General features: G+C 49.1%; 1 pseudogene; it reads right to left on the reverse strand.

Moving 5' to 3' along the window:
- LOC136113862 (dynein axonemal heavy chain 9-like) overlaps window positions 1-22,971 on the reverse strand; it is a 47,648-nt pseudogene that overhangs the window by 18,178 nt on the left and 6,499 nt on the right.

Here is a 22,971-nt window from a genome sequence, read left to right on the forward strand (position 1 = left end):
TCACCTCTCCCCACACAGCGTTGCTCTTCAGGACATCCCAAAACCCTCCTGTGCCTGCTCCGTTCCCTGACCAGGCCCAGAGAAGGGGTAGCACCTCCCAATAAGCTTGGCCTCAGCTCAGTTGTAAACTGACCACTTGATATCACTTTTAAAGATTTTGGGACATCAGATGTTTGATTTAAAACCAAAACCAGAAGGCAGAAGCTGTAAAACCTCTCCTAACACCTTCACTCACTAATATTATATTGTTTTTTATATTTGCCTGATTGCAGCTTTGTTCTGCTCATTCCTCTCCTTCCGAAGAGTTCACCTCTCTGCAAACAGCACCTCAGCGAGGGGCAAATCTCTCTCTATTCACCGCTCTAACCTCACTACTGTTTGCCATCTCAAAGTAAAGCAATTAATCGAATTTTTCCCTGTAAGGAACCATATCGACATCAGCTGCATGAGTAAGACAGCCAATTAAACATCGCCATGGTAACACTCCTAATAGCAGCCAGGAGACACCATGATGGAATGACGGCCGTGCCGCTTTCTTCAGCTGCCACGCTCCAGCCAGGAGCGAGGGAACCATCAGCAGTTGAGTCATTCCTGGGCTTCTTTTGTTCAGCTTCCCTTTTTATTTCAAGATCCTCAAAGACTTTTTTTCAATGACAACTTTAAACTAGGACCTGACGGAAGAGAAATTGAGAGGGAATGATACATAAACTCTTGTACCTGCCTGGGGCTTCTCTGGGATGCCACATAAGGTACCAATTATGAGTGAAACAGATGAGAAGAATGAGGAGTTCATGGAGGGGTTAAGAACAATGTCTTTGACCGAAACATTTACAGAAGTGTAGAAACTTCTGAGCTTTATATCTTTCTACAACACTGAGCCCAAAAGGGAGTCCAGGAACAATTCAGCACCTCAATCAGATATTAGGATCCTAAAACACGCACTCAGCTGACAGTTGGATCCTGAAGAACTTGGGCACTTTGGCACCTCAGTTTTCTGCACTGAAGCCCCCCAAGGCTTCCCCTGTATAAAATAATGCCAGGTTTCCTCATGGGCTGGTAAGAGGAGGGGAAGGAGGACGCGAAGTGACAGATTATATATATAAGCACGAGAGCACAGGACTTTCTGGCACGATGGGGAGGCCAGTCTCCCTTCCAGCCCTTCTCCAGGGATGCTGCTGCGCTTCACACGAGACTCACCAACACAATGCACTGAGCAGCTAAACTACAGAGGAGATGGGAAACCATTCGCCAGGGGAAACACCCATGCCCAGCTGGGCACCGCTCCAATAGCTCTGTCCCAGGTTTAATCCCACGGTGTCAGGGTACCCTGGGCAAGCGCGTCAGCAAGGGCCGCAGATCTGCCCCAGATTCCAGCTCCCGAGTGTCACCAGCTGACACTGGCTTTTGGGAGCACCACGGGGCTGCACACATTCCTCCAAGGAATGGTGCCAGTTGGCCAGGAATACCTTCCAAAGCCACTCGGCAGAGCTGTCGTTACAGACACCAGAACTAAATCCACAGCCATATAGTTTTGGAGACAGGTTAAGAAAATTAATCCTGAATGTATTCCCATTTCCTGAGTATGACACACAACCTGTGCCTGACCAGGGGTGATAAGGAACCCCCAGAAGTCCAGCGGATCTGCCCCAAACACCCCTCTTCCCCTCTGTGAAAATTATTCCCTACATTGCAGACTGAGCAGCCGCAAGTCAAGGCAGCTTCTCTGTCTTGAAACGATGTGCTGCAATTATCTCACAGCAGATTAATGACACGAGTGCTTTCCTGAGGAGGAACAGGTACAGAGCCATGGTGCGTAGTGGTCTGGGAAAAGATGCTACAAAGAATTGTCTTGGCACAAATGCTGTAACTGGGGCAAGAAAAGTGACAAATAGCTTTGCAGCACGTAACTGCGACATCTTGGCAGTGCTGTGATATTCATGTGATTAATCTTGAGATCTAATCCCACACCTGCCTATACACAGAACTGAAACCGGCAATATGCAATTGCCATTTTTACCCTTGCTCCAAAGACTGCAGAATGGCTCTGCTCTGTTTGTATTTATTTATGAGTGTTTCTCCACTCACCTGTACAGCAACCACAGAAAGGACCTCAACTGAGATCCTGTTAAATTCATCAAAACAGCCCCAGGCTCCCGTCTGGGAAAGGCCTTTGTAAATATTCCCACAAGACTGGAAAAACAAAACAAAAACAAAGATTACAAGAGTGAAATCATAAATGGAATCAACTCCAGCAAAAAATTGATTTTATTTCCCAGCCTGTTTATTTATAGCAATTTACAGTCTATTGTGGGTATTTAGAAAAGTGCATGGAAACAGCAGGCACAACTCAATTATAATATTTATAGCTCTGCGCAGCTTGCCACTTTATCTGCTAATTGCACTTTCTCGATATATCTGTGCACCAGTTTCATTTAAAGGTCACTTGTGCTGAATTACTGATGGTCCCGTTTCCTGGGAGAGCCCATAAGCTAAATGAAATATGATCCGAGGCTACCAAAATCACTGTACCGTGCCAGACTGGCAGAGAGCAAGACTCAGCCTAATGATTCAGTGCTCTGTAGCGGCTGAAGGTTCACTATGTTTTGGGTTTATTCTGGGAGAGGATCCTGAGAAAACCAGGACAGGTCCCTCCCCGTGCCAGGGGCTGCCAGGTCGCGAGCACGCCGAGAAGAAACGACCAGGGTCCAACTATCAGCACAGCCTTGGTCTCAACTGAACAGACCAACATTTTTGAAGAATTACACATGAAATCTAACTCCAGAAAGGAAGGGAAATGCATAATGAGGCAGAGAAGATAGTTCGGGTCTCTGCCTCCTGAAGAACCTTGTGCAAATCTTAGAGAAGGAACGGGAGGAGAAGGAAAAGGCATTCAGCTTAAAGGAGTGTAGCAGGGATTTGGAGAGAGGTGATCACAGAATCCCAGCCTGGTGGGGCTGAAGGGACCTCTGCAGATCCCCCAGTCCAAGCCCTGCTCACGCAGGGTCACAGAGCAGATCACACAGGTGGGTCCAGGCGGGTTTCAATGTCTCACAGAAGGAGACTCCACACCCGCTCTGGGCAGCCTGGGCCAGGCTCTGGCACCTCCCAGCAAACAAGTTTCTGCTCATGTTCACATGGAGCCTCCTGTGTTTCAGTCTGTGCCCGTTGTCCCTCACCCTGGCGTTGGGCACCACTGAACAGAGTCTGGTCCATCCTCTGACACCCACCCTGAGATATTGATCCCATTGATCAGATCCCTCTCAGCTTCTCTTCTCCAGCTCAACAGCTCCAGCTCTCTCAGTCTCTCCTCACAAGAAAGAAGCTCCAGACCCCTCAGCATCTTTGTAGCCCACTGCTGGACTCTGTGCAGTTATTCCTTCTTAAACTGGGGAGCCCAGAACTGGACACAACTCCAGATGTGGCATCACCAGGGCAGAGCAGAGCGGAAGGAACAACCTCCCTTGACCTGCTGGTCATACCTCTCCTAATGCACCCCAGGTACCATTGGATTACTCTCATCCTTCAGGTTTGCTCGGGCCCTGAGCATCCCCAGCCCCATGTGACCGCACTGCAGCCGAGGTGGGAGCCATACCTTGTAGTCCATCTGCTCGGAGCAGTTAAACACGTACACCATGATGCCCAGGGCTCGCCCCAAATCTTTCGTAGTCTCCGTCTTGCCAGTGCCCGCAGGGCCTGCAGGTGCTCCGCTCATGGTCAGGTGCAGTGACTGGGTCAGGGTGATGTAACATCTTTCACAGTGAATGATGAATGAAAAAAGGAAATATGTCCAATAGGTCAACTGTGGGCTGCAGGGCAATAGCACTAGAGCATTGCACTCAGCAGAGCCTCTCCTCTGAAAAGCTGTACGTGAGCAGGGGTCATGTCTGAGCTGAAAGCCTTCTTGGCATTAATTACCACCTCTGCTCAGCTCTGTTTTCTCCAAGAGATACTCATCTTCCACCAAGGTCTGCCCAAACCTCTTCATGTCCAGCTTGTGTTCTCTCTGGATCCTCATACAACTCATGGATATTGGGCACATCTCAGGCAGTATGAGAAAAGGACAGCTTTTCTGGAAGACCTGTCACTGACAGAAACCTGCTCAGGTGGCCTATGAGTGAACCCAACTCAAAGCTGCAGCAAGTCCCAAAGTTTCTCCATCATGTTGATGATGGACACTGGGGTGGTGTCCACATGTGAGTATCTATACTACCTGTATAAGCCACAGAGGTGTAGTCAATATAGCCAACAAAACCTGATGATACCTGGGGGCTTGACGCAGCTGACTAACACAGGTGACTAGAGCCACCTGAGATGCTCTTGGTTGCTGAAATGTCACATAGGGTGGAGAGATATGACAAGGGGTCCATAGGAGACTTTTACACTTCTGGATTGGCAGCTGGAAGCCAGGTGGGACAACACAGAGTATCTCAAGTAACCCTAGGTGTCCCCACTGAGGCAACCAGGTAGATGTCTGCTTCAAGATGGGATGAAAGCTCTCTAGACTCACCAGCTTTATGGACTGTGGACATCTTGTGCACAGGAAGACACCCACAAGTGTTTTAATGTGTGAGCTGAATCCCACCCAGGGATCTGATGTACAAATTCCCCAGAGGGTACCACCAAAAACCAGATAAGAGTTAGAGCTCGACCACTGGAGTGCTGGGACATGGAGACAGAACAAGAGGGATACAGGTGTCTGAACTAAATCCATCTTTGGTTGGCATCTCTCTCTCTACCTGTGTGGCAAAGCCCAGCTATGACATTGTGTCCCAGGGACTTACCTGTCGGTCAGCGGAGTGATCACAAGCCGAGGGGTATTGCCAAGGTATTCATAGGAGTACAGGAACTGGGCGTCACAGATGTTGGCAAAGCAGTGCCGTTCCTCATCTGACCATCTGTGCCGGAGCTGTGACAGCCAAATGAAGGCCTGGGCATTGTCCACCTGCAACACACCCACAAACACCATCACAGGAAGGCCGGGGATGCCAGACACATGCAGCTCGGGGGCCAAAATAGCGACTGCTATAAAATTTTCATGGGGGATGACTGGTCCTCACTGCAAGGCAGGTGTGGTGAGGAAGGCCGCCTCCTTGCAATGCGGTGAGAAATGTCACCTCCCCATCTCCCATCAGTAAAGGGGAGGAACCAAATTAGTGACCACATTGGTGGGAGAGGAAAAAATTAATGGCCAAGAGAAAGAGCCTTACAAAAAGACTCCTGAATAGATTTAAGAAGCAGCAAGTCATGAAGAAGGTCTCATAACGCAACCAGAGTGAGAGAAGGAGCAGAGGCCATCTAGACAAGGAAGAGGTTGCAGACAGCACCAAGGAAACAGACTGGGGACAGGTGGACAAAGACAGGCATGGCCAGCGCTCTCTGCACAACCAGCAGGCAGGTCCAGATGCATCACTTCACCCCAGGCTGGACCGAGGCACCACTGAGCCCAGCTGAGCCTTGAAGACAGAAACCCTGTGAGCAGCCTGGCTGCCTCTGAGATGACACAGATGAGGGAAGAGCCACAACCCAATACATTCAGGGCATCTTCCCACCCACCTGCAAGGCTAAACACTTGGCATGGTGTCAGGGACAGGGGAGTAGTGTGGGAGAGGTGTTGCAGGAGAAGGGAGTCCCACATAAGTCCCTGTGGCCCCACACCAGACAAAGGACGCTACAAAGAACAAAGCTTGAATGCTTTTTCTTACTTTCTGAAGTCAAAACTGAGACTGAGTCCAGCAGCCTCCCAACACACCACCATCATCCACCAGCACATGTCTTGGCACCAGGACGCAGTGCCGCGCTCTCACTCCTGGTGTGAATCTGCAGCAACTACAAGTTGGTGTTGCAGGGCCATGACACAGCACAGCTCTGCAGGCTTACAGGGGCTTTCTGCACACTTACTACAAGCATTGTAGAAATAAATTTAGTCATACGTCTCCCACTGAGACCGGCAGTGATCTGAATGGCCAGTGGTTGGGCCCCCTGAAGCCCCCTCTCCAGCACCCACAGAACTGTGCTGAACTGCCAACACCAACCTTCTGTGCTATCATCTTTGCCACCACATCCCGAGCATGCACGTCGATGGTGCAAATGGTCATGATTTTCTGTCTGTCGCCCTTGGAGGGCTGCCCGATCAGCATGGTAACGAGGGTGTTCAGCTGGGTCACTTGCTTCTTGTGCTATTCCTTCATCGCATTCTTGTAGCCTTCCTCCACCCTGGCAAAGGCAATCCCAACCTCGGTTGTCCACCAGATCTGGGTGCAGCAAAGCGCCACCTAGGGAAATAGGCTGGTTCAGTATCAGGGAAAATACCAAAGCTTCCTTATGTTCAAGAGTGTCGGATCCACAGGGAGATCAAGGATGAAACATCCGTGACATGAAATTAAGTATTTTTTCATACAGTAGTCACAGCAGACAGTACAACAAGGATCTGCTCCATGACATTCATTTAAAACACCATATCAGTGATAGACACATTTAGCAGCTAGTTATAAGTAAATCAGCACCTTTCACATGCCTGACACAGCAGAGGAGGAAGAGTTGGAGACCACGAGGTTGTCAGAGGTGCATCTGAGGGGCTCTTCACTCTTATCAGGCCTCACCACTTTGCCTTCCTGCTGCACCTCTCACTGCTCTGGCTGTACAGACTGCACTGCCCAAGCCCCTGGGCTCTGTCACCCAACCAAGAGCCCCAACCAGAGCATGGAGCTCAGCCTGAAAACTCCATCAGGAGACCGCCAGGATAAAGGACAACTCATCCTCCCTCTCTCCTGGATAGCAAGGTGGAGGCCAGAAACATGCCTGTCCACAGCTGCTGAAAGAAGGGAAGGGCAGGACTGATGGGGAACCCAAGAGCTACCTTTCCACGAGCCAGCCTGAGTGGTGATAAGAAGCAGTGGCAGATACCTGGGCAGGATAGTCAAAGAGCCATTGTTCCCTTGGTTTTTCCTCATAAGCCATGACGGCTTCTGTCATCTCATCTCTCACAGTAGCCCTCATGCTGTCTAGTACATGACTGAGCCAGACTTCAACCTGGAAAAGAGATTAAATCCCAGTAACACATTTGCTCTTCTTAAGTGCCTTTGGTAATTAGTGAAGATAGGAAATGAGGCAAGCATCTCAGTTCTCTTTAGACTGGACATGAGGGAAAGGTTCTTCACCCAGAGGTGCTGGACACTGAACAGGCTCCCAGGGAGGTGTCACAGCCCCAACCTGACAGTGTTCAAGGAGAGACTGGACAACGTCCTCAGACACACGGGGTGACCTGTGGGGTTGTCACTGCAGGGACAGGACTTGGACTCCATGATCCTGGTGGGTCCCTTCCAGCTCAGGACATTCTATGAGTTAACCAAACCTCACAGCCTCCTTCAGACTGGGTAGATTGGGCTAATTCTGGTACTGTAGGATTAGCATCTACTTCCAGACACCAAGAACAGAAGACAGATTTTTTCCTTGAACTCTAGCTACAGGAGGAACCAAAATGAACTCCGTCAATGAATAATTTGGTCAGGTGTGTTCCACCTCCAGGCCATGACAGAATCCCTGGTGGGACGTGGGCAGTCTGCCAGCAGCAGAAGAAAGATGCTGCCAAACTTGGGAACACAATTCCTGCTGAATTTCATATTTCACAGGCAAAGCCCTCAACAAGAAGACAGACTGAACGCAGCAAGCTCCATTGCTGGGGAGCTCAGTGGCCGGTATTACGTACTTTAGCTTCCTGTAATAGACCATGCAGAAAGGTGAAACTACCAGGATAGATAAGCTGAGCAGTAGCTTGATTCTTACATTTCATACTTTCACTCGTGGTATGAAATAACGAAGACTTGAGAAACAGGTAAAAGGCCTTCTCCTGCCAAACACACCCGTGCAGAGGTACTATGGAATAGCTTAGTCTCTTTTCAGTCTGCATCCCCTCCCTCACCAAGGATATTTGTAGCAAGCTTTAAGACTAACCTTCAAAAGGTCTTAGAAAAAATCAAATTAAAAACCTAGTCAGAAAAATGGCACAGCTCTTTCTCTCACAGTGGACTGCGACATCCACGTCCCCCCTTAGTGAGGACCTATCCAGAGTGACACGAAAGGTTGCGGTGTAAGGAGGTACTAAATCACCACCTCTTCCAGCTTTTCTCATGCACCAGGGGAGAGCAGTGAAGCTCTATGACGTCTTGGCAAGGGATCTCACACGAGGGGCAGGGGAGCAGACTCCACCGGACAGTTCTGATAGACAAGGACTTCCCTCTCACCTGCCCACTGCAGTCACAGGGCTCGCTGAAGCTGACGTACTCCTCCTCTCTACTGTACATTCCCAGGCCAACCTTGGTTGGCTTTTGCTCAGAGTCCAGCTGGAATTTCATCCTGGCCAAGCTGTCAAAGAGTCTGGAAAGATGACGTTGCACCTGCAAAACGGGTTGTATAAATAAAGCAACCGAGATAGGACGAGCGGAATGAAGATCACTATACATGTCACAAGCAAAATCATGTTAACAAAATATCTTGGATATTTAGGTAGCACCACATCTTCTCAAATGTGGCCAACATACTGCCAACAAAAGCCTCTTGCTGTCTCTTGTAATACTTCCACCTATTTCTACGTAATTTAGAAAACAGACATGCCTTAATAAATCATGTTTCTCCATTGGGAAATCTTCCATACAGAGCAAAAGCATAGAAAACATTGAAACACCTCATGACTCCTACCCCAAATTTCCCTACATGTAGTGATGAGAAGTCTGTAGCCATTTCTCCACCTCATCCTATTCTCAGCACAACGTGGAGTTTTCTTCACTATGAACTTTCCTGTTTTTCCACTACTAGAAACTGATTTTGTGCTAGTGAAATATCCTAAATTCTCTTTCATGGAGAAGAAAGATCTTTATTTCTGCCTAAGACCTATGATAAACAGCCCAGACCTCCTATAGAACAACCATGTTCACCAAAAGCACTCTTCCAGAAGGAAAAGAATAATTCAGTTCTTTCCTGTTCACCTCCATCTGAGTCTGCAAAGCCAACAGGGAGATGCTGTGGGCTCTCAACATCAGCATCTGCCTGCTGGGAGCTGAGCAGGTCACCAGCACTTCTTCCAGACCACTGCGTAACACACAACTGCATCACTGCGCGCCCCACGCCAATGAAGGTGAGATTCTCCTAGGATTGACGTCCCCACAGAAAGGGGAAGCTCCCAAAGCAGTCCCAGACAGGAGCTGCCTCTCTCAATTACAGCAGAGAGGTAGAAAAACTCCCATAGGGGAGATGAGAAATGAGGGAAAGGGACCTGGGGGTCCTGGGGACAGCAGGGTGACCATGAGCCAGCACTGGGCCCTTGTGGCCAGGAAGGCCAATGGTACCTGGGGTGGGTTAGAAGGGGGTGGTCAGTAGGTCAGAGAGGTTCTCCTGCCCCTCTGCTCTGCCCTGGGGAGACCACACCTGGAACATTGTGTCCAGTTGTGGCCCCTCAGTTCCAGAAGGACAGGGAACTGCTGGAGAGAGTCCAGCGCAGCCACCAAGATGCTGAAGGGAGTGGAGCATCTCCCGTGTGAGGAAAGGCTGAGGGAGCTGGGGCTCTGGAGCTGGAGAAGAGGAGACTGAGGGGGGACTCATTCATGTTTACAGATATATAAAGGGGGAGTGTCAGGAGAATGGAGCCAGGCTCTTCTCGGTGACAACCAGTGATAGGACAAGGGGGAATGGGTTCAAACTGGAACACAGGAGGTTTCACTTAAATTTGAGAAGAAACTTCTTCTCAGTGAGGGTGTCAGAGCCTGGCCCAGGCTGCCCAGGGAGGCTGTGGAGTCTCCTTCTCTGCAGACATTCAAACCCCCTGGACCCCTTCCTGTGGAACCTCAGCTGGGTGTTCCTGCTCCATGGGGGATTGCACTGGATGAGCTTTCCAGGTCCCTTCCAACCCTGACATTCTGGGATTCTGCGTGAGATGCCCAATGCTCTGATGCTTTCAGAGAAGGAAGGGTGGAGGTGGATTTGTCCATCTAATTCTGACTCACTGACTCACAAAGAACTACAACCCTCCCTCTCATGAGCTGTGCTGCAAGTGGACGCAGCTTCTCACACACATACAAGCAGGGCCAAACCCTGGGAGGTGCTAAGTGACTCTGAGAAGCACAGGGCACTCAGCATCCCCCCAGATCACAGAATCATTTTGGGTGGAAGAAACCCTCAGGATCAAGTCCAGCCATACCCTAGCTCTGGCACTAATCCATGTCCCTAAGAACCTCGTCTAAATGTCTTTTAAACCCCTCCAGGGATGGTGACTCCAGCACTGCCCTGGGCAGCCTGTTCCCATGCCCCACAGCCCTTTCTGGGAAGAATTTTTTTACAATATCCAATCTGAACCTCCCCTGGCACAACTTGAGGCCATTAAGCGTATCTTGAGGCCATAAGCTTATCTCTTTTCAAACCGTAAGTAAACCGTAGAAACTTTTTCTTACATGTAGAAGCTTCTGGTCACAAATCCCCAGCTGCCCCTTCCCAGACCCTGTCCAGTCTGGAGGGTTCGGACACAACCCCAGCACTTGCTGCGATCCTGCTGCCAGAGCCCGAACGCGCCTGAATCTGCACAAGTTCAGCACCCAGTTCACGAGGATAATGTCATTGTGTATTTAATCCTCCTTTAGGAATCATCAGACTTTGAAACTACATTGGGAAGGCTGAGAGTGTATCTATGTATGATACTGCTTGACATTTACTTTGATTTTACTGCAAATACTTTTGAATAAGAGAAAACACCAGGAATTTCTTCTTACTCAACAGAGCATTTCAACACAGTATCTTTGCTTCCTGTGGTTTTTTTTTCCTCTTCATTTTAAATATCAATCAACTATGTATTTATGATACTCTGTGGGCTGAAATCACCCAGCAGCAGACACAGATAGAAGCAGCGTTAAAGGTTAGAGGTAAACAACAGCATTTCCAAATACACATGCAAACCTGCTCCATTCCTGTGCTCACATCAATACTGAAAATGGTGGAAAGCCTGAAGAAAGTGAAAATACTCGCTACCAAAAGACAGAATTAGGACCTTGTTCATCATCCAACACTCGCCTTTTGCTGTGAACGTTTTGACTGGTTTTATGCACCAACCTCTGAATAAAAGATGCGTCCCAAACAAGGCCAAGCAGAGCTGTGCAGGGGTGGGTGGCAACCCAAGGAAGTCCTGCCTTGGCCACAGCCACTGTCTGACCACCAGCTGTCTTACCTCTTCCAGGCTGTGTTCTGCTCTTCCCCTGTACACAGGCCATCCCAAAGACCTTTGCATGGGGGAAGGAAGAAGTGGCTGACTAGCAGATGTCTCCTCTGCCTAAAAACAGAGACGTCTCCAAGCCCTCGGTTGTCAACACTGCCACATTTGAATGATCGGTCTGTGGCTCTTTCAACAACAGATGCTGTTTGCTGGCATCCCAGCTTGGGGAACCAAGCTCAGCAACAAGTTTTGGCTGAGATCCTCAAGAAATGGTTTCCCCCAACCTCACTGTATCCCAGCAGAAACAAACCCACTGTTTTTATGGTATCAAGAACATAGCTCTGCTCTGTGCAGTGCTTTCAGAACCATCTGCAAGCATCACCAGGGACAGATGGGACAACATACAGTGTGCGCATTGCCTTTCAGAGACGACAGATGAAGGCCAGCAGTGAAAGAGTTATTGTTAATCCAAGTGAGGGTGGGAGAAAAGGCACTCAAGAAAGGATAAGCTACAGCTGAGTCCCTAGACAGCATCTTCCACCCTGACATTACTGACAGCTGGAAAATGTGAAGGTGACATAGTGCAAGGCTTACCAGCTGTGGGTTGGTGCCATTGGAAAGAATATCCAATAAATCTGCTGAAGAAACAAAGTAAAATCTGGGAAAGGCCAATCTTTTCATGTCCAAATATTCAGCCAAAGCCTTCTCACACAGGGACAACCTGGGGAGAAGAGCAGAAAAATAGAGCCCAGGACAGGCGGGTGAATATCCTTTAATGTGTCGTGCTACAGTTTGGGTTATCGAGCAGATTCTCCCCTCCCATGGGGAAATGCCAGACATGAGCTGAGCCTGCAGGCTGGTCCTTTACAGCATTTTCCAAATAGATAACAAAGCACATAGTAACTCATAGATCTCTCTCCACTCCCAAGGGTCAAACAGACAAAGAGTCAGAGAATCCTCACCAAAAAGCAGAAACACAGGTGGAAGAAGAGGCTAGAAAGGCTTTGCAGTCTGACTTACTGTTTTAGACAAGCTCTCAACTGCCACAGGTGATTTCACACTAGGATGAAAGTTTCCAAAACTGCTTTTATTCTAATGAGCACATTTTAAAGTCTGATTCAAACCTACTCAGCTTTTTGTGCTTGTGAAGCCTGAAAAGAAACTTGTTTGCTCCGTTCTAAAATGAATCTCTCAGTGTTTACATGTTAAACTGCTGCTGAGCTTTCAAAGTTCATAAATAACATGCAGTTAGTCCTCTGTGGGGAACACGGGCCTTATCTGTTTAGGAAGTAAAATTAGATCTCTATTTTAAATGGATAGTTATTACTGACACAACAGCTCTCACGTTAACTTGTTAGGTGTGTTCCAGGTAGAGTAGCTCATATGTTAGGTGAGAACTGTATCCATCTCTGGACATTAAGGTCTTTCTCAGGGAGTTTAGTTATACCATCTGTGAAGGGTACACACACAAAGATAATTTTGTTAATTAAAGCACATGGGATCAGCTCTGCTGCAGATATCCCTGCTTGGACTGCTAAATAGATATTTAAGACACCAAATTTGGGGTGGCAGTGAGGCCACATGTTATTAAAACCAACTGAGTGCCTAGCTTTGTATGTGTGCAAATCAATATTCAAGATAAGAGTTTGCACATACGCAAAGCCAGAATCCACCTTGGGGGCTTCAGGGTGATGGATCATGAATAAAAAGACTCAATGTGTGAATGCAAAGAACACACAGTCCAGAAGGAAAGCCTTGGAGCACAGGTTAAACCAACTTATTAGAGCTGATCCCAGTCTCTGACAAAATCCTGGGACTGAAGTTGTACCTACCTACTCTGAATGTCCTCCAGTTGTTGGGACAGACCTGGTTTATTGGTGGCCTCAACCACATTTGGGGTTTTCTGAGTTTCATAGGCCAGTTCTTTAAAGTCCACATCAATCCCTTCAAAGCGTTTGGAGTCCTAAAAAGCAACACAAACATGTTCATGGTAAAACATGGATTTTGTGCTAAAGGTCTCCATCCTCTGGGTGCTGTCTTTGGGTTGAGGGGAAAACCTTCTGTCCAGTGCAGACAGGGACCCCTCCACCATTCCAGAATGGCTCTTCCACTGACTTGCCTGAAACTAGTCTGCAAACAGGCACTTGCCTTCTTGTCACTGTATCCCAAAGGGGTTGTGGATAAAGCGCTCCATGCAGGAGGCAATGTCTAGGACCAACCATTTTCATGGGATTTAATTCCCCTTGGAAAACCTCATAAATCTCTCTCTCCCATGTCCAGGTGAAGTACCAAGTTTCCCTGGCTGCAGCAGCAGGAGATGCTCCCACACCGTGGAAAGGCTCCCAGCCTCATGTGAGTGCACTCCTCCCCTCCTGCTACAGCACAGGAATCCCAACACCCATCCACAAAACGGGTACGATGACTCTTGTAGAGGAGAGCCCTTCCTTGCCTTCAATGAGGGTATGGAAACCCCATGTCAGCACCGGAGGCCCACATCAACAATTATGCTCCATATCTAACAGGGACTCTGAATTTCTGGAGCTAAACACTGAAGAATAAAGCAAGCTATGTTCAAAACATCTCTGCTCCTCCCTTCTTCCCAGGTCAGGCCTCCTAAGTGAGGCGGGACACTGAACAAGTGTTCCAAGCAGTCCAGGTAACACTTCCACGCTACCCTGTGTTCAGCCCCAGGAGCAAGGCTCCATCTGGAAGGTTGAGCCCTCCCTACACTCACGCCACAGATCCAGCTCCAGGTGAGCATCCCACAGCCTGTCAGCACATCCCCCCAGCCCTGGATGCATCCTGAGGGTGCTCAGCTACAGAGACTTTGAGCTTCAGTCTTTCTTTTACGGAAGAGAAGCTGCTGACTGAGCCACCTGTGTCCCTGGAGCCAAGAGGGCCCCGTGTCCTGGTGCATCCAGCACGGCACGGCCAGCCGGGCAGGGAGGGGATTGTCCTGCTCTGCTCTGTGCTGGGGCGGCCTCACCTGGAGCATTCACTGTGTGCAGGGCTGGGGACACAGGAGAAAAGGAGATAAAGCTACTGGAGGGTGTCCAGAGGAGGGACATGAACTTGGTGAAGGGTTCGGAGGGGAAACCGTATGAGGAGCGGCTGAAGTCCCTGGGTTTGCTCAGCTGGAGCAGAGGAGACTGAGGGCAGAGCTCATGGGGCTGCAGGTTCCTCAGCAGGAGCAGGAGGGGCAGGGCTGAGCTCTTCTCTGTGACAGTGACAGAACCCAGGGAATGGCAGAAGATGTGCCAGGGAGGGCAGCGGGACATGAGGAAAAGGTTCTTCACCCAGAGGTGCTGGACACTGAACAGGCTCCCAGGGAGGGGTCACAGCCCCAACCTGACAGTGTTCAAGGAGAGACTGGACACCGTCCTCAGACACATGGGGTGAATTGTGGGGTGTCCTGTGCAGGGACAGGAGTTGGACTTGACAATCCTGATGGGTCCTTCCAAGTCAGGACATCCTATGGTTCTATGGTTCATACCACTGCCAGACAGCTACTGAGATGCAGACAGCTGCCCAGCAGGATGCAAATGTAAATCATGATGCAATTTCATACATGACATTAGATAGCTCCTGGATATTAAGAGCTTGCTGGCACATGGTACAGCCTCAGGGCACTGGTTATCAGCACCTGTATATACTGCCCAGTGAGCGAGGTGTGCCCAGAATCATAGAATCATTTAGCTGGAGGAGACCATTGAGATCACTGAGTCCAACCATAACCTAAATCTAGTACTAAACCATGTTCCTCATCTATACATCTTCCAGGGCTGGTGACTCCAGCACTGCCCTGGGCAGCCTGTTCCAATGCCCCACAGCCCTTTGGGGAAGAAATTGTTCCCACATCCAACCTCAGCCTCCCCTGGCGCAACTTGAGGCCGTTTCCTCTGCTCCTGGCGCTTGTTCCTGGGGAGCAGAGCCCGACCCCCCTGGCTCCAAGCTCCTTTCAGGCAGTTCAGAGATCAGAAGGTCTCCCCTCACCTCCTGTTCTCCAGCTGAACCCCCCAGGTCCCTCAGCCGCTCCCATCACACTTGTGCTCCAGCCCCTCACCAGCTCCATTCCCTTCTCTCAACTTGCTCCAGCACCACAAGGGCTTTCTTGGTGTGAGGGACCAAAATCTGCCCCCAGGACACTCAGCACAGCGTGCTCTCTGAAGCAGATGGAGGAACAGTCCAAGCAGAGCAGAGTGCAGGGTTGGAGACAGAACAGTGTGTTGTCCAGGGGTCAATGGGCTGCGCACATCCCCTCGTGGGTGTTCGTCCCACAGTGGTGCTGTCAGCGATGCTGCTCGTGAACAGGGACGGGGGTCACACAGCCAACCGTGGGTCACTCGTGAGTGAAAGGCAGGTTCCTCCACAGGGCTGCGAGTGGTCCAGCGGGGCCAGGAACAAGCTTGGAAGATTTTCTAAATAATCAAGAGAATAGGGAATAAGACTGGAAGCTGGACTCAAAGACAGCCCTGAGGAGGTCACAACCCTGAGGAGGGCATCAATGACAACTCTGCTCAATTTTCTGAAGCTGAAGTGGGAGAAGAGCTGCTCTCCTGCTGCACCAGCACTGGAGGCAGGGAAGCGGATACTGCAAAGCTGCCTGGTCCAGCTCTGATTTGACAGTTTGCACCATCTGAGTAATTATCTCCGTCTTCTCCCCTCCAAGGAAAGAGGGAACATGCCTGTATCACTGAAGGAAGCCAGCAGCCTCCTGCTCAGCCTCCAGGAACTCTGCATCTGCTGTGCAATGGTGGAGGGGAGGAAAAACAGTTTCTCAGCAGGGTTCAGGCACAACCAACAGTACAAAAACATCCTGGGGCAACACTGGGGAAACTGCTGTAGCATTAAGGGAGCCTCCAAGAAAGCAATGCAGCAAGAGAACAGTCCTGCTTGGGGGAACACGGCAGTATAGACAACCTTCTTCTGTGTAATGGAGGCTCTTCTTCAACGCTTTCCACACAGGAAAAATAGGATTTGGGATTTCATACCTTAGGAAGCTGTGCCCGTATATCTTCTGAGCCTATGAATATGCTCTCCAAGTGAGACCACGTACGCTGCACTTCGAACCAGAGAGAAATGACGGAATCTGTTGTGGACAGCTTCCTCTGCCATATGGACACTTCCTCCAAGAAGAAAGCAATACATTTGGATGTCATTAAATTCTGCAGCTGCACCTGGTTGTCTTCTAAAGTTTCTATGAGTTCCTCGTCTGACTTCAGCAACGGGATGTTCGTCCGGGGGTGAGGCTCATACTGAAACTCCATGGTGCTCCAAGTCATTTTTAGCTCCTTCAGGACTTTCTCCATACTCATTTCTCGTACCGCTTTGTCCACAATGCCACGAACCTCATCCTCAAAGTTATGGAGGTTGAGCTTCAGGAGGTCAGCCAGCGTGGTGTCCGAGTCCATCACAAACCTCACACCCGTCACCTGCATCAGCTGATTCCAGTGCCTTTCCCTAATGGCGGGATTTTGAAGTTCTGCCACAGCTTTCAGGGCCGTCAGCATGTTCTTCACCTTGCTGTCCAGCCCAGTGAAAGCATCCCACGCCCTCACCTCCTTATCCAAATTCCGAATCTCTCTTGCAAACTTTTTACACTCCAGATCCATGTTTTCCACGTTAATATCCGCCCATTTGGTGGTCTGCCAGTCATCAAGGCAAGTGCCCACAAGGGAGATCATATCCCAGAGCTCTTTGAGAAGACACAGCTCCTTTCGGCACTGCTTCAGTTGTTTATAGTCTGGCACTATGACTTCAAACAGACCAGCTGATTCATAAATCGAGGTCATGGCTGACTCCATTTGTTTAATCTCAATGTGCTTTGTATCCAGCAGTTGATAAGGCTTTTTGGTGTCAAACCTAGAAAGAAATGTTTATTCTTCATAAGTGATATTGTAACAACTTCTAAAGAAAACATAAAACAAATGGTGCCTCTGAGACACAAAGCAGACATGATACATCTATAGTACCCATTGATGGTGCAGCCACATGGCACTGCTGACAACCCCTTTAAGCAATATTGTGCACTCAGCATCCAGATTGAATCTCTTGCTAACACCTTACAGTGTTTGCAGGGACAAAACACCCAGGGCATAACAGATACAACACCGTGAGCAGGTAGGAAATGTATGCAAGGGTTCAAGAACACATCCTCAGGACACTCCAAGATGATCCCATGAAGCTTTTCTTCCTCAGGGCTTCTCTGATGTTATAATTTCACTGTACCTGAATGGTGCTTCTTTCCGAAATCGCTCTCTGAATCTGTGTTGCTCAACATCAAACGCCGCACAGCTCTTGCGCACAACTGTCATTTCGTTCGCCTGCAGAGGAGCCACATGCTGCTTCACAGCTATCGCCAGCTTCTTTATATTGTTCCATTTTTCTGGCAGCTCCTGCAAGCAAAATTTAAATGACGGTAGGCAGTATTTGCTATTTGATGTAAGATGTGACTGATCTGTTTATGGACAATCACAGAACAGGAAAAGCAACAGATTCCATGCCTAAAACTGCAAGGAAGTTTTGTTGTGATGCAAAAGCTAAACACAATTTGGGATAAAACTTATCAGTTATCCACAATTTTGAAGACGAATGAAGACTGAGACTTTAAAACTGACTGCTCTGATTGCAAAAACATGTTAAATAACTTCAGAAGAAGGGTCCCAGACCAGATCCTGGGCTCCCAGGATGGCTCGGTGGTTGAGAGAGCACAGTTCTCCTGACACCGAGCCCAGCGGGACCCAGAGCTGGCTGGAGGCAGGAGGGTGGGCTGAGGATGCAAGTTCATCAGATCGTCCGGCTTCCCAGAGCTAATTAAGAAACAGAGCCCGGGAAATTTCCAGCCAGCTCTTAGAGCAGAAGATATTATGCCAGAAGGACTTCTACAGAGCTTTCTGGGGCAAATCCCTCCAGCCTGCCTGTATAATATTAGTACTAAATAAGACAGTTTCTTTCTCAGGACTGCATCCAAGCTGCTGGTGCACAGCACTGCTAACAATCCACCCTTTGCACCTGGGATTTTATTTAGAAAGAGATTTGATTTCTTCTCTTCTCACTAGACTTCTCGAGCCAAATCCTCACCCCAGACAGTGACACCAGCCAGGGCTCTGCTGTCCTCAAGTCCCACAGCTCTGCTCTCCCACTTCCCCAGGTACTGTGCCAGCCTACAGGAAAGACTTTGGGCTTCTTTTCATCCCAGTGCACACAGTTGAGAAGACTAATGGAGATGCACCAACACTATGCAAAGAAGCGAAATAACCTGGAGGCAGCAGAGGCGGCCAGAGCAGGGCCAGTCCCTCCTGAGGGGTCTCTTTCTGGCACTTCATGTTCCAGTCTCTGTAGAAATCACTATCCATGACCATAGCAGGGCACACATGGAGCTGCTTCCTTGTCCTTCTCATACAAACTATCAGCTCCAGCCCATCCATCTTCATGGCCATGGAGGGAGCGGTACCTGGAGGAACTTACTTTGGTTTTCCTACTGTGCACAGCAGTGAATGAATTATTCAACTATGTGTTGCTGTCACTTGCCAGAAAGAACGAAACTGTTTTGTTATCTCCTCCATCTGAATGGCTGCCCTGCATACCTCATTTCTTCTGTCAGAAAAATAAATCAGTTGTTCAAATCTACACGCACAAACAGGCACCAAGCAAGCAGCTCTTGGGCAGAGGAATCAGCAGAGCTGGGTTCCCCATAGCACCATTTTTTATGCTGAACTGAAGCTGCTGTAGCAGCCAAAACATTCATTTAATGCAGCTCTTCTGTTTTTCAGGGTGTCTGTAGGAATCCAGTTATCTTTAGGACCCTTACCCATGTCAGATTTGGTGATACAACCATCCGTGGATCACGGCTGCACCAGCAGAAAACTGGGGGATTGCTAAACCCTGCTCAGGTCCCATCCAAGCCTGCAGCAGAGGGAGGAACTTCTCCCCAAAAAGCTCTGCCTTAAACCTGGTGTCCTACACAGAGCCCTCTGCACACAACGCCCCGTGACTAAGGGGTATCCATCAGCATGCAGCCACACGCTCCTCCACCGTAACATGGTGACTGCTGCCAGTTCCCCAAGGCTGGCTGGGCATCCCACAGGCTTTTCCAACCTTCACCTCATGGTCCCCTGTCCAGAAATGAGAAGAATTCCCCAAAGAAAAATTGATTCATCAGGGCCAGATGTGGAAAGGTGCTGAAATACTTTCATAACGTGCTCCCAGTGATGTCCTTTGGGTCAAGCAGATTGGGTGTTATAGACCTAGTGGAGGACTGAAGTCCTATGAGAAGGCGACTCCTCTGCCAACATTATCCTTCCCATCTCCACAGTTGCCAAGAACTGGCTTATTTAAAAATAATTATAATTCAAACTAATTAACAGATGTATTTGAAAATGCATTAATTTTTTTCAAGAGTAATCGCTGAGAGTTGGAGCAGGCAATTCTATGTTTTTCATACATAGCAAAAGGCTTAATCTCTGCTTTAAAAGAAAAACCTCAATATAACTCCAAAATTTAGAGCTATTAAGGCACATCCCACAATAGTAAAATACTATCCACTGAGGCCCTCTAATGACAGGGAGTGGGGCTTTAAATATTCCTGCAATGCTCTTAAGCTCATACTCTTTGACGCTGGCTACTCGGCAAACCGCCGTGCCCACCGCAGCTTTTCACCCACCTCCAGTTGCTCATAGACTTCCTCCGGCAGCTCTTGCTCATACGTCTTCAGCAGTTCGACGGTTTGCTTCAGGGGCTCGAACATGGCATCGGTGACACTGTGCCTTTCCTTAACGGCCAGGAGATGCCCCATGATCTCCACCAAACCATCATAATCGCCTTTTTCAACCTTTTTGCTCAAACCTTTGTCAGCAGTTTTTATGAACTCGTCCAGGTCAGACAAGCTGTAGAACACAAAACAGGAAAGCACCAAATGAGAGCAGTTCCTACCGGAATCATCCAGGCAGCTGGACTGGCACGGAGAGGGAAAGGCCTGGCTAACTCTGCCCATCACATGGCAACATGCTGAGGGCATCAGAACCACAGTTCATGCTCACAGGGATCCATAGATGTGGTACAGCTTCCTGTGAGGAACGGATAAATGGGTTGGGACTTCACAGGTTGGAGAAAAGGCATTTGAGGAGCACAAGTCTTACGAGGAGCAGCTGAGGGAGCTGGGGCTGTTCAGCCTGGAGAACAGGAGATGAGGGGAGACCTGATCTCTGCAACTGTCTGAAAGGAGGTTGGAGCATGGAGGGGGTTGGTCTCTTCTCTCAGGTAGCAAGTGATAAGATAAAATGGCCTCAAATTTCTCCAGGGGAGGTTCAGATTGGGTATTAGGAAAAAAAATATTCACAGAAATGGCTGTCGGGCCTTGGAACAGGCTGCCCTGGGCAGTGGTGGAGTCACCATCCCTGGAGGGGTTGGATAGACATATAGATGAGGTTCTCAGGGACATGGGGTAGTGCCAGAGTTAGGTTATGGTTGGACTCTGTGATCTTGATGGTCTCTTCCAACCAAACAGATTCTATGACTCTATCCTATGATTCTATAAGGGAGACCTGTGAGCTCGGGTCTGTGGTCTGAAGAGAGTGAATTTGAAAGGACAGTTTTCATGTCATCTCTTCCAATACAAGAATTCAACAAATGAACCTGGTAGGTTGTAAAGCTACAACAAACAGGGATTCTTCTTCGCACGCTGCCTTATTTCAGAGGGTAAGTCTCTGCTGCAGAAGGATGCAGATGTTAAAAATTCACAGCGGTTCAGAAAAGCAACCGAACATTTGTGGGAGAAAAAAAAATCCATCCAGGTCTTTAGATACAAAGGTACAACCCATGACTCTCAAAGTCCTCAGGTATGAATGGTTAGAGACAAGGAGACTATTTGGGGGAAGTTTCCCTACCTGCTTCTTGATCTCACCAGCTGCTGGACACTGTTAGCAGAGCTTGATGGGCTCCTGGATCTTTGGTCCTTTCCATTCTTCCCTTCTCAAAACGCTTACTTTTGAAGTGCCCGCTTAAATTCTGTGGATGCTGCTGGACCAAAACATAGCCCTAAACACTTCACCTATTAAAGACTAAACTGCTGAGTCAGGAGCTCTTAAGAAGAACTCCTAAATGCCTGTTCTAACCTATGCAAAAACCTCTTTGCACAGGAATTATCGTGCTGAAAAGAACACAAGAGATCACAGCAGCCACCACACGCAGCAGCCTTCACTAGTACATATGTCTGTAAATATTTCTTCGTAAGCATCCAAGCCCTGTGGCATCCTTCAGCTGCTACTACTCAAATAAATCACCTAACACATCATCCTGCAGAGACCAGGCGGCTGAGCAGCTATTCAGAGCAGGGAACACATGTTAATTCAAAACTTACATCCAAAGCTCCTCCTTTTTGTAACCTTGAAACTGCCTCCCCATGACTGCTCATGCCAGGCAACCCAAATTACTTTTTTTACAAAGAGTGCACTCAAAAGAGCACTGCATTTAGAAACGGAGCAAGTATCTCATGGCATTAATGCAGCTTTACTGATGGCAAATTCAACAAAATAAGCATAGAGCCCTAGAAGAGATTAGATTAGTTGGACCAGGATGAACAGACAAACAGACATCCTGTCCAACACCACACAGTAGGTCGTAGGAGCATCAGCTCGCAGGATGTCGATGGTACCGAGTTCGTGGAACTGTTTGCACTTTACACACTCAGCTGGACCAGCTGCTCCCAGCAGAGACGAGGGGATGAAAGTTAGCAGAGATGCGATGGAGCTGGCAGGGGGTGTGTGCCCCCTCCTCTTGCTCCTGTATTAGCCTTTTGCTTATCAGTGTGAAATGATAAAGCCCAGCCAACACAAGAGAAACCCACTTTGGTTCTGGGAAGAAGAGGTAGAACGGTTCCTACCTGTGCATGACGTGGTCCATGAGATGCTGCTTGAACAGCAAGCTCCACCGTTTAATCACATTCAGCAGAGACGCTTTGAAAGGCCGAGCATCAACTTTCATCCAACTCTGGAAAATGCTGATGGGCTCGATGCGATTCACCTCCTCATAGATCTTCTCGTAGGAGTCAATCTGCTCTCGGAACTGCTGCAGCGTGGGAGGTGACTCAGGGACCCCGTTCTCTGCATGGGCCTCGATTTCTGCCGCAGTGAGAATGTGCCCGTAGAGGAGGAACTGGCGGAAGAACTCCTTTCTGTCCTCCCCGTACAGGTAGGAGTAGTGGTCGAAGGCACTGCGGTAATCACAGCAGGCCGCCATCACGGCCTGCACACGCCCCATCAGCTCATGGCGCATGTCGGCCAGGTCAGCCATGTCCTCCGTGTCAGCCTGGAGAGAAGAGGAGAGGAGCTCGCAGTGATGCGGGGGCAGCGTGGCACCTCCTCACTGCCACACAGCGTGAGGGAGCTCCACAGCCACGGACCTGGTAGTGGAGGAAGCCGCTGTGCTCAGCCAGCCTGGGCACCAGCGATGAGATCCGGTAGATGTCGTTGAGAAGACCTTCCACCACGTCGTAGAAGCCATCGTTTGTGCCAGGGTCCAAGGAGGGTTGAAATATCAAATCTGGGATCACCAAATCCAGCTGCACCTCAAACAGGGGAGGAAGCCCTGCCTTGGGATCTGGTAGGGAAGAACAGAGGTGCCAGGTTATTTTTGAAGGGGAGAAAAGTGATCTAGAGCCACCACTAACATCCCACCACAAGACACACACATGCCCCACAGGGACACCAGGCAGGTGGGACACCCACTCGCTGGGTCCAGTGACATTGTGTCTGCATACAACGCAGAGGGGAGGCTGCCAAACC

The sequence above is a fragment of the Patagioenas fasciata genome, chromosome 29, assembly GCF_037038585.1.
Source record: "Patagioenas fasciata isolate bPatFas1 chromosome 29, bPatFas1.hap1, whole genome shotgun sequence".
NCBI lineage: Eukaryota > Metazoa > Chordata > Aves > Columbiformes > Columbidae > Patagioenas > Patagioenas fasciata.